Source organism: Pseudorasbora parva, chromosome 10 (genome assembly GCF_024679245.1).
Source record: "Pseudorasbora parva isolate DD20220531a chromosome 10, ASM2467924v1, whole genome shotgun sequence".
In the NCBI taxonomy this organism is placed as follows: Eukaryota; Metazoa; Chordata; class Actinopteri; order Cypriniformes; family Gobionidae; genus Pseudorasbora; species Pseudorasbora parva.
Window position 1 is genome coordinate 49,105,023 of NC_090181.1, and position 12,689 is coordinate 49,117,711.

General features: G+C 40.8%; 1 protein-coding gene across 1 annotated transcript in view; it reads left to right on the forward strand.

The window, feature by feature from the left end:
- Nucleotides 1–2,567: 2,567 nt before the first annotated feature.
- Nucleotides 2,568–12,689, forward strand: part of LOC137091674 (cytolytic toxin-alpha-like) — a 96,615-nt gene continuing 86,493 nt past the window's right edge. The window contains exon 1 of the mRNA XM_067456311.1: nt 2,568–2,657. The gene's annotated coding sequence lies outside the window, so the exon portion shown is untranslated. The remainder of the gene's footprint in view (nt 2,658–12,689) is intronic.

Here is a 12,689-nt window from a genome sequence, read left to right on the forward strand (position 1 = left end):
ACTATAAACAGGACCTAGACCAAGCGGGTCTTCATTCAGAAAACAACATCCTTTCCAATAGTCCAAAGACTGAGCTCTTGGTAGCCAAAATTGCTACTGTGAATGCCTGAACTATTTGGTGTTTCCTTTGCAACTGAATGGCTGTGTATGTTAGGAGCTTACTGACTGTATGCTGATTTGTTGCTCACTATTTGTTGAGGTATAAACTTAATACACATGGTTCATTAAAACATGGAAGTCTTTCTTTAAGCAGCATCACACTAATGTTCTGATAGCAGGTGTTACTGTATGTCATGAAGCTCAGTGCAAATAGTCCATGACTGTGTGTATCGGGTTCTTCAACTCTGGTCATCTAGGTCCACTGTCCAAAATCAACCCTTGTGAACTTAGCACTGCAAACATGTGTTGTGACAGAGAAAAATATCTACATTCAGCAGAAAACGAGCAAAACATTAACAGATAAACAACCTCTGTCAGAGAGGAGATACAGGATGAACAATACACTGGAATATGTGGATTATCATAAATACGACACATTTATAGGACATAAAATATCTCTGTAGCAAAAGATAAAGTACAAGCAGGTGAAATGTCTCTTGGCACAACAAAGCACCAGTTTCACTAAAATTGCTCCATAGAAAGCAGTAAGTAAGGAGGCTCACTGAGAGCCAATTACTAAACTAAACTGTCTGACGTCAATCAATCAATCAATCAATCGATCATCTTTATTTATATAGCGCTTTTACAATGACGTTTGTTTCAAAGCAGCTTCACAGTGTTAAACAGGACAATATTCCAACAAAATTTGACAAAATTTGTCAAACTATGCATTTACAACCAGCCTCTAATGAGTAGATAACCATCAGTACATATTTACATTTACATTTAATCATTTAGCAGAGACTTTTATCCAAAGCAACTTACAAAAAAGGGGAGAGCAATAGAAGCAACGAAACAAACAAGGCCAACAACCTGTAAGAAGTCAGTTAATTAAGCACAGTATACAAACAATATTTTTATTTTTTATTTTTTTGACAAACAAACAAAATATAATGGATAGTTAAGTGCTATTCTGTATTGGTCAAGTGCAAATGGAAAAGATGTGTCTTAAGATGTTTTTTTAAAAATGGCTACAGCGTCGGCAGCACGAATTGAGATCGGCAGGTCATTCCACCAGGTGGGAACGGTCCAGGAAAATTTCTGTGAGCGATTTCATGCCTCTTTGGGATGGAACCACGAGGCGTCGCTCACTCGCAGAACGCAAGCTTCTGGAGGGTGTGTAAGTCTGAACAAGTGAGTTTAGGAACCAAGCTGAATGGAGAAATTTTGATGAAGTGCTGGGTTGGTTGAGACAACAAGTAATTCTGTCTTTGCAAGATTGAGTTTAAGGTGATGCTCCTTCATCCAGCCAGAAATGTCTGTCAGACAGGCAGCGATACGAACACTGACTGTAGGATCATCTGGTTGAAATGAGAAGTAGAGTTGAGTGTCATCAGCATAGCAGTGATAGGAGAAGCCGTGTTTCTGAATGACAGAACCTAATGATGACATGTAGATGGAGAAGAGAAGTGGTCCAAGCACTGAGCCCTGGGGAACCCCAGTAGCTAGATGATGTGACTTAGACACTTCACCTCTCCATGACACCCTGTAGGACCTACCAGAGAGGTAAGACCTGAACCACTGGAGAGCAGATCCTGAGATACCCGTCTTCTTAAGTGTTGACAGGAGGATCTGGTGGTTAACTGTGTCAAAAGCAGCAGACAGATCCAGCAGAATGAGCACTGAGGATTTGGAAGCTGCCTTTGCCAGTCTCAGTGCCTCAGTTACCGAGAGCAAGGCAGTCTCGGTCGAATGGCCGCTTTTGAAGCCGGATTGGTTGTTGTCCAGGAGGTTGTTCCGTTCAAGAAACATAGAGAGTTGATTGAACACAACTCACTCAAGTGTCTTTGCAATGAAAGGCAGAAGGGATACCGGTCGGTAGTTTTCTAAAAGTGCTGGATTCAGAGAGGGTTTCTTAAGCAGTGGGGTTACCCGAGCCTGTTTAAAAGCTGTGGGAAAGGTTCCCGTGTGAAGAGAAGTGTTGACAATGTGAGTGAGTGCAGGAGTGATTGAAGAAGAAATAGCCTGAAGGAGGTGAGTGGGAATAGGATCAAGTGGACAGGTAGTAGGGTGATTGGAAAGGATGAGTTTAGAAATATCTGCCTCTGAGAGTGGAGAGAAGGATGGAAGCGTGTTCATGTTAGTTGTTGAGATGTGCGTGTCAGTTTGTGGTGAGGAGAACTGTTTGCTGATGAGAGCTGTTTTGTTTGTGAAAAATGATGCAAAGTCATCAGCTATAAGAGTTGATGAAGGAGGGGGAGGAGGAGGACAAAGGAGAGAGGAGAATGTTTTAAAGAGTATGCGAAAGTCAGAGCAATTGTTGATTTTTAATCATTTCTACTCCGTACCTCACACAAAATGACTGTATACTGCCAAAAAGCATTTCAAGGTCAAAGGGGCATTGACTCTGACCACTGGCTACCTCCCCCTCCAATCTTTCTCAACATTTCCCAACATCACATGTTTTCATGAGGCATTTCCTCAGCAGTTGGACTATAAGTATCGCTACAGATTTCTGATCCGTTTCAGATTCACCATATCAAGAACAGAGACCGCAGGTAAGATTTAGGCAGTGTTAGTGTGAATGTGTTGGAGTGAAGGTTGAGTGAAGTTTTACAGCAAATCAATCTACATGTTCGCTAAAAGGAAAAGTTAAGTATTTCAGAGGATAGACGTAAGAAATTGTCAAACTATGAAGTTAAAACTTGAGAGACTAGGAAGTGCAAAGTTATATTTAACTATTATATTATATTTTAACTGTTATATTTCTGTGTGTGACCCGTGCTGTCAGAATGAGTTATTATGCAAATTATGAGCTACTGGCAAAACAAGTGATTTTTTTTAACTTTTGGTCTAATTTGAGGTTTTCACACAAAATTCTTGTCTAGCAATCCCAATTTTCCAAATAGATGTATACAAGTATATTTATTTGTAAGTTTTCTGAGAGGTATGCCTTCCCAAATCTTTACTTTGTTTTAATAATACATGAAAAATTGTTGTTCCTATTCAGTTGGTCACTCTCGATGGCACGTCAAAGACCGACGAATAGGAATCTCACCAGAGAGCCAATCTACTTTGATGTAACTAAACGAGCTAATGCACATTGGCATGTGTGGCAACTATAAATGGACAGTGGTGGAAAGAGTCCTGAAAAAGCATACTCAAGTAGAAGTACTGTTACTCGTCAAAACATGTAGTTCTAGTAGAGTAAAAGTACCTGTCCTAAATACTACTCAAAGTAGAAGTAAAAAATAGCACATTTAAAAGTACTCAAGAGAAGGGAGTAGTGATGAATGTTACTCCACATTATACCCTGCAAATTAAAAATGTAGCTTACTCTGGATGATTCAGTAAGAACAAAAAAAACATGAGATCACAACAATATTTCAATATGTCTTTGACTAGGCCTATTTCACGAGTTCACACTAACATATAATTTATAGAGAGTAAATTTAAATGCGTGTTTGTTGTGCTGACCGAGGGGAGGGTTTCGAGCTCGGACTTCTGCCCGAACCCAGAGTACCCGCTGTATGTAAGTGGTTTAGAACTAAAAAGAGCAAAATGTGGAGAAGGGGTAATGGAGGGATGCTGATAAACTGTCAACAAAATGGAGTTAATCTGCCTATATATATACACCTCTTTTGATGATTAGCTGAGAACTCTCCAGCTGTGTCAATTATTTGATCATGCTCTTCCTGAACCTTGTTTAGTAAAAATATCATTTCTTTTTATTTTTGACTACTAGCACTAAAAATACACCCATGTAATATTTGAGAAATCAACCAATAATCTGGTTATGACAACCATTCTGTAGAGGTTTTCTTGCGGTTAATTAAATAAGTTGCAAAGCGTTGTACATTAGCAATTTTACATAAAAAAAGCAGAGTTCTTTCTTTTTGGGATGAATTCATTTGTACTGTCATGTCAATGGATGTTTTCTCTGTAAAAATAATACACTTTAGAAATCCACAATTTTCACCACTGATTATTTTATAAATATATTTTTTTATATTTCATTTAATTATAAATCTGATGTTTTATGAAAGTTATTTGCTATATACTTGGACTAGAAATTTAAATCGCCATGTGAGAACACATTACATTAAAATATGCACTTCAATAAGCTGACAGAAAGCAGGATAATGCATTTACATGTTTAATGAAATTGATGTAAGGGACAAAGATCTAGCAGTGATGGTCGGTCAATGCCTAATGCACTTTGAACCTTGACAACCCTAGTGAAAAAAAAAGCATGCTAAGTATACTTGCGGCCAGACTCATTTCCAGTATACTTGAAGTGTGTTAATGACTAGTTAACTTGGTGTGCTGTTTTGAAACAACTAATTTTGTACTAAGTATATTTAAGTTGTAATTAAATTGTGTTAAGCATAGCTTTAAGTGTATTTAGTGTACTTGTGTGTACTAAATTGGAACAACTTTAAGTATACTTAGTACACTTTAAGTATAGGGACTAATTACATGCTTAATTAGTGATATTAAATGTGCTTTATTTGTATTATAATTATATTTTATTTGTGTTATAGTAGACTATTTGAGTTTTAGGTCAATAACAAATTAATTACTAGTATCTTCAGAACACACAAGCAATATACTATATACTATATATATATATATATATATATATATATATATATATGTACTGTTCTCTCTATGTGTTTGCTTTCTTGCGTGAACATAGATAAACAGCAAGCCAAACTCTGTTCAAGAGCCAGGATATGAGCGTCTTGCTCCTTTAATGATCACAACATTTAGTGCAGTTTACAGGGGCAAACGTCGGCCATTGAACCGAGTAAAACTGTGAATGAAATAAAAGAAATACAGAAAACGTATTAATAATCAAAATGGCATCATACTTAACAATGTAACAAGTAAATGTAGATAGAGAAAGATCGCTGACTCATTAGCATAACGTTACAGCACTCTAGCACCAATCCGCAATAACAAACATCTTTGATTATCACGTTTTAACTCCTACAATATATTACAGACATATATATTATTTAGATAAACTTACAGCCAATGATTTCCACAATGTTTAGAAGGAGGAATGAATCAGCTGAATCACAAACGTATGTTGAGCGTTCACTGCGCCATGAGCTTGTTATTTCCTGCTATTCACCGTGTGTTGCTCCTGAACACACGTCATAATAAAAGTCCTCTCATAAAACCTATACAATTGCGGCAGGCAAAACCGAAACTTAACAGAATATCAAAAACAAACCATAACCAAATATTTATGACTGCAAATGTCCCTTAAAAACTACACAGCCTCTTAAGGAGGCAGAACACTCCCCGCTTGGCATGATTTATGCCACTATAACAGTCTGTCTTACTCTTACTTAGTCCTCTTTAGCTAGCAGTAAGATCACATCAGAAATAGGTCGTAAGAATGTCTTCACATTACCACTTGAGGTTTTTTTTAACCTCTACCTTGCGGACCTTTCCGTCACTGCTCGGGAAGACGGATGTGATTAAGCCCAAAGGCCAGTCATTTCTTGGGGACTGAGCTTGTTTCAACAGCACAACATCTCCAGCGTGCAAGTTTCTGTGAGTTTCGTGCCACTTGCGTCGAGGTTGGAGTGTACTGATGTACTCTTTTCGCCATCGGCTCCAGAACTCGTTGGCCAATGCTTGTACTTGTCTCCACTGACACCTTAGGAGATCTGTTTCAGTGTAGTTCTCAAATGGGACAGACACTCCCGTCTTTTGGGTTAAAAGCATTGTTGGAGTGAGTATGCATGGAGAATAGGGATCTGACGAGACAGGAACCAAAGGTCTAGCATTTATGATTGCGGACACCTCTGCCATCAGTGTGCAAAGTACCTCATGAGTCAAATGAGCATGTTTCTTCTCCAACAACATACCATCTAGAATCCTGCGAGTCACACCGATCATGCGTTCCCATGCTCCCCCAATGTGGGAAGCGTGTGGAGGATTGAATTCCCATGTACAGCCAGTCTCATGGAGGTATTTCAGAAGACTCGTCTGGTTTTCTTTTGTTGGCTGCATGTTCAGTTCTTGGCTAGCTCCGATGAAGTTGGTTCCTCTGTCTGATCTGAGCTGTTTTGCCGGTCCCCTCAAAGCAAAAAATCTTCGCAAAGCGTTGATGCAACTGGCAGTGTTCATAGACTCTATTACTTCTATGTGTACAGCTCTTATACTCATACACGTAAAGAGTATAGCCCACCTTTTGTTTGCGGCTACACCTCCTCTGGTGCGTCTAGTGACCACTGTCCATGGACCAAAAACATCTAACCCCACGTAAGTAAATGGAGGAGATGTACTGAGGCGCTCAGGAGGAAGATCTGCCATCTTCTGGACTTCCAGCTTTCCTCTGAGTCTGCGGCATGTCACACAACGATGAAGAATGGAGTTTATCAATCTTTTCCCTCCTACAATCCACAAACCAGCCGATCGGATTGCTCCTTCTGTGAACTGTCGGCCTTGATGGTGCACTTTTGAATGGTAATAATTCACCAACAGTTTGGTAACATGGTTTTGCTTTGGGAGGATGATTGGATTCTTTACTGCTGATTCAAGAGAGGCGTGTCTGAGACGTCCACCAACCCTCAAGAGACCGTCGTAGATGTAGGGGTCAAGATTCCGCAGCACACTTGAACTGGAAACTTGCTCATTACTCTGCAGAGCAGCATACTCCTCTTGATACAGGTCTTTTTGGATGTGTAGAAGTATTAGTCTCTTTGCTGCTGTCTGCTCTACAGGTGTGCGTATTCCGTTGCACTGATGCCATCCTTTGCATCCATGGGATGTGCTGATGGGCCTTGACGTGTGAGAACGTGCTTGGTGAATCAAAAAGGAAACAGATCTTAACAAAGATTCCCAGGTAGAAAAGCGCTGAAACCGTTCTGAGAAGAGGCTTCTTTCAACTTGTGTAGCGAAGCTGGTCACACAAGGTCTGATTTCTGTGTCCGACTCTGGATTCACTAGTCCAAAGGACTCACACTCTTGCACTTGGGGTGGTTTGTAGAGGAACCTGGGTCCTGTGAACCATGTAGTGTTGCTAAGTTGTGACGCAACCACAGATCTTGTCGCTAGATCAGCTGGATTTTGGTCTGTAGGCACGTAATTCCACTGATCTGGAGAAGTCGACTGCTGTATCCGCTGAACACGGTTGTGCACATAAACAAAGAAGCGTCTGGACTCGTTGTAGATATATCCTAGGACTACTTTGCTGTCACAGTAGAATGTCACTGCATTCGGCTTGTAGTCTAGTTCGTCAAGGATATATTCAGCCATCTCTACAGCCAGCACCGCTCCACAAAGCTCTAGACGAGGGATGGAAGGCTCAGGACGAGGTGACAGCTTTGCCTTGCCCAACACAAATCCCACTTTGACCTCGCCTTCATCAGTCAGAGCTCGTATGTAGGCCACTGCCCCAATGGCCCAGTTCGAGGCATCCAAAAAGACACACAACTCAGTGTATGCAGTGTTAGAGAGTGAATAATGTAAGTATGTGCGTGTGATCTAAAGGTTACTTAGCTTCTGAAGTGAGGTTCTCCATTCTTCCCACTTGTTTCTTTTCTCTTCAGGAAGAACAGTGTCCCAGTCATGTATCTCTTTAGTCAGCTCACGTACCAGCGCTCTACCTTGGATCGTCACTGGTGCCACCAAGCCCAAGGGGTCGAAAAGGCTGTTCACAGTGGAGAGCACTCCACGGTGAGTGTAGGGCTGGTCATTAGTTGCGACTTTGAAGGTGAAGGTATCTGTTTTAATGTTCCAGTATAAACCCAGGCTTCTTTGTGTGGGCCAATTCTCATTCCCAAAATTCAGATCTTGGAGGTCAGAGGCCAGGTCTTCTGGTGGGAAAGCTTGCATCACCTCAATACTGTTCGAGGCTATTTTGTGGAGCTTGACATTTGACTTAGAAAGCGATTATTGAGTGCGCTTGAGCAGGTCAATTGCTTCGGCTTCTGTGGGAAAGGATATGAGACCGTCGTCGACATAGAAATGCCTATTGACAAAGTGCGAAGTGTCAGTTCCGTACTCTTGCTCACCTTGTTGTGCAGCTAACCGCAGACCGTATATGGCCACTGCCGGAGAAGGGCTGTTCCCGAAAACATGTACCCTCATACGGTATTCTACCACTTCCTTGCTCAAGTCACTGTCTCTGTACCAGAGGAATCTCAAATAGTTTCTATGATCTTCTTTCACCAGGAAACCATAGAACATTTGTTGGATGTCCGCCATAATCGCAACAAGATCTTTCCTGAACCGTAGCAGCACACCTAACAGGGAGTTGTTTAGGTCAGGGCCTGAGAGGAGCACATTGTTCAGAGAAATACCTTGGTGTTGCGCGCTGGAATCAAATACCACCCGTATCTGCCCCGGTTTATGCGGATGATAAACTCCGAAGATGGGTAAGTACCAACACTCTTCATTCTCGTGGATAGGGGGTGCTATTTCCGCGTGATGGTTCTGAAAGAGCTTCTCCATAAAGGCAGAAAACTGTTCCTTCATCTCAGGGTTCCTACTCAGCGTGCAACGCAAGGAATTAAGGCGAGACAATGCTTGTTCCCGATTATTTGGGAGTAATGGTCTGGGTGACCTGAATGGCAAAGGAGCGACCCAGTTTTTCTGTTCATCTTGGTGGAACTCTGTTTCCATGATCTTCAAGAAGCTCTCATCCTCAAAGGACATGGCAGGTCTGTTATCATTTTTGGTTCTCTCAAATAGCTTGAGTCCCAGTTCGTCTTCTGCTTGCATGCAATGAGTAGCGTGATTGTATGAAGGCGGAAAAATGACAGACTTTTGCTCCCCGCCATAGCACAATTTCTCTTTCACTTTGATGTGACTCTGACATGGAGTGAGAAGAGATGGGCGGCCGTTCTCCAGGATGTTAGTTTTAAAGACTCTCACCATCAACTTATGGGCTTTGTCAATGCAGACATCACCTACAATCACCCAGCCTAAATCCAACCGCTGTGCAAAGGGTGCATTGTGAGGCCCGTTGATTTGTTGTCTCACTTTGTGTACACGGATCATATCTCTTCCCAGCAATATTAAGATCTGAGCATCAGGATCTAGCTTAGGGATGAACTGTGCCACAGGTTTTAAGTGTGGATGAGCAAAGGCGACCTCTGGAGTGGGGATTTCAGATCTGCTGCTCATTATCTCGTTACACTCTATTAATGGTGGGAGATCAAGACACGTCTTACCATTCAGCGTCTCTATTTGAAAGCCGAGAGCTTTTCTTCCAGACATTTCTATGGAACCAGCACATGTTCTCAACAAATATGGAGAGGGGTTACTCTGGATTCCAAACAGACGGAAGAACTCTCCTTTGGCCAGTGAGCGGTTGCTCTGATCATCGATGATGACGTACATCTTGATAGCTCGTTCTCGCTGCCCTTGAGGAAATACACGCACCAAGCACATTTTTGCACAGGATCGCATTGAAGCATTTTCTCCACAAACTTCTGTGCACCTTGAAGTTACCTCTGGGGTAGCGTTGTCCTGCTGTTCTGTGTCTGGATCTTGCATCAGAGGTGTTGAGAGGGGTGGAGCTATGTCAGGATGCATAACTGTGCAATGTCTGTCAGAATCACACTCACTGCATTTCAGGGTCGTGCGACAATCTCTGGCTACATGTTTCGGAGAGCAACACCTGAAACATCTTTTGTGTTCTTTCAGGAGGGTCTTGCGTTCCATCAATGTCCTTTTCCTGAAGGCTCTGCATTTTGACAGAGGATGTGATTTGTTGTGAATAGGGCAGTATTTCAAGTCTCCCTTAATAGTCTCATTCACATTTGTTGAATCCGACTCGTCATTTGCAGACACATCTGTCTTGTGCACTGACACAGGAACTCTGCTAGCACCATGTTTGAAGAAAGGTTTTTCGTTTCTGATGACTGTATGGCTACTGTTTGAGAGTTTAAAACTAGGATCATTCCTGGCTTTAGCTTCACTGCAGATGAAATTAGTGAAAAACGAGAATGGGGGAAAACTAACCTTGTTCTCTTCCTTGAAGCGTGAGCCAGCGAACAGCCATTTTTCCTGCAAACTTGTTGGTAACTTCTCCACTATGGGATTAATACCGCGAGGGGTATCGAGATAAGTTAACCCAGGTAAGTATGAATCTCCTTTCGCTGCAAGCAGCTCCATGAGCAGGTCTGCGAGCTCCCTGAGTTTCGCGTTGTCTTTTGGAGATAGACGTGGAAAGTTATCCAGCCGCTTGAATAAAGCACTTTCTATCACTTCTGGAGTGGCATAACATTCTTGAAGTCGCATCCAAGAGAGTTGAAGAGCAGCTTGTGGATTAGTAACATACACAGCTCGAATCCTCCTCACATGATCTGACGACTCCTTTCCCAGCCACTTGACTAATAAGTCTAATTCTTCACTGGCTGAGAGCTGCAAGTCTTGCATAGCATTAACAAATGAAGACTCCCAGGCTCTGAAGTTCTCTGGGTTATCGTCAAACTTGGTAAGTCCAGTGGTGACTAGCTCTCTACGGGCCACGAATCTAGCAAAGTCTAACATAGGCACGGCTTGACTTTGAGAGAAATGTTGTGTATCTGAATGGACTGCGTACCTCTGTGAAGCAGGATCTTGACATGCCGATGCCTTAGATGTAGTATTCAGTATGGAACGAGGCAGATTGTACAGTGAATCTGGATATCTTGTGCTCTGAAGATGTTCTTTATCAAAGAATATGCTCTGCTGCTGAGCTATTTCTGTGTCACCGTTGTATGCTGCGCTCATGCTCTGCGACTTGTCTATCAAAAGTGGAGTTGATTCCTTTAAACAGGAAGACAAAGCGTTATTCAGAGGTAAGGTAGAAAAATCAGAGCTCATCTGAGTCTGGTGTTTTACATATTCTTCTGTTCTCATTGAAATAACATGTGACGAAAGTGTGTTCTTTTCACTGCGATTGTCGTCACGTTCCATTGCTGCTGCCTCTAACGCTTCAGCTTCTGCAAGAGCAGCGGCAGCTTCCTTTTCGATTTCCAACGCTTCTAGACTCGCTTCCACCATTGCTCTTTCCTGTTCCAGCCTGGCTTTCTCCTTCTTCATTTCAAGCTGTCTTTTTGCAAACGCCATCTTGGCACGTGCAGCTTCTGCAGAGGCTCTAGCTTTAGCGGCGGCGCTAGCAACTGTACACTTAGAGGAAGATGAAGAGCGCTTAGAACTGACCTCTGAAGATGCCTTTTCTTTCCCTCCACTCACTTCAGTTTCCATGATTACTGTATGTTCCTCCTGTACACGCTGATTATTGGCTTTTTACTGTACTGTTCTCTCTATGTGTTTGCTTTCTTGCGTGAACATAGATAAACAGCAAGCCAAACTCTGTTCAAGAGCCAGGATATGAACGTCTTGCTCCTTTAATGATCACAACATTTAGTGCAGTTTACAGGGGCAAACGTCGGCCATTGAACCGAGTAAAACTGTGAATGAAATAAAAGAAATACAGAAAACGTATTAATAATCAAAATGGCATCATACTTAACAATGTAACAAGTAAATGTAGATAGAGAAAGATCGCTGACTCATTAGCATAACGTTACAGCACTCTAGCGCCAATCCGCAATAACAAACATCTTTGATTATCACGTTTTAACTCCTACAATATATTACAGACATATATATTATTTAGATAAACTTACAGCCAATGATTTCCACAATGTTTAGAAGGAGGAATGAATCAGCTGAATCACAAACGTATGTTGAGCGTTCACTGCGCCATGAGCTTGTTATTTCCTGCTATTCACCGTGTGTTGCTCCTGAACACACGTCATAATAAAAGTCCTCTCATAAAACCTATACAATTGCGGCAGGCAAAACCGAAACTTAACAGAATATCAAAAACAAACCATAACCAAATATTTATGACTGCAAATGTCCCTTAAAAACTACACAGCCTCTTAAGGAGGCAGAACAATATATATATATATATATATATATATATATATATATATATATATATATATATATATATATATATATATATATATATATATATATATATATATATATATATATATATATATATATATATATAATTTACCTTGGATTATACAAATTACTAAAATGTGTTATTACTTAGCTATACATTGTACAATATACTTTGAATTACATAGTCACACAATACAGTATTTTAAATGTGCTACCTTACATTTTAATGAATTACTTACTGACTTAGTTTCCCAATGTTGAATGCATTTGTTTTCAAGGACATTATAATAAACATTACAATAAATTAACAAATCTAACATACATAACTAATGAAGAGACATTTCATTAAACAAGCCCAACAGTTTTTATTAATGGTTTCACATGGTTTCAGCAAAGCTAAACAAAATTAACTACTATATTTTTTATTAAATGAACACTGGAAGATGTTGGAAAACATATTATGCAACTAATTCAGTCCCACTTTATATTTGGTGGCCTTAACTACTATGTACTTACATCAAAAAGTAAGTACATTATACCGATTGTGTTCATTTTATATTTATATTGTAGTGTTAGTGACAGGTGTGGTGGTATGGGTAAGTTTAAGGGTAGGGTTAGGGACAGGTGTGGTGGTATGGGTAAGTTTAAGGGTAGAG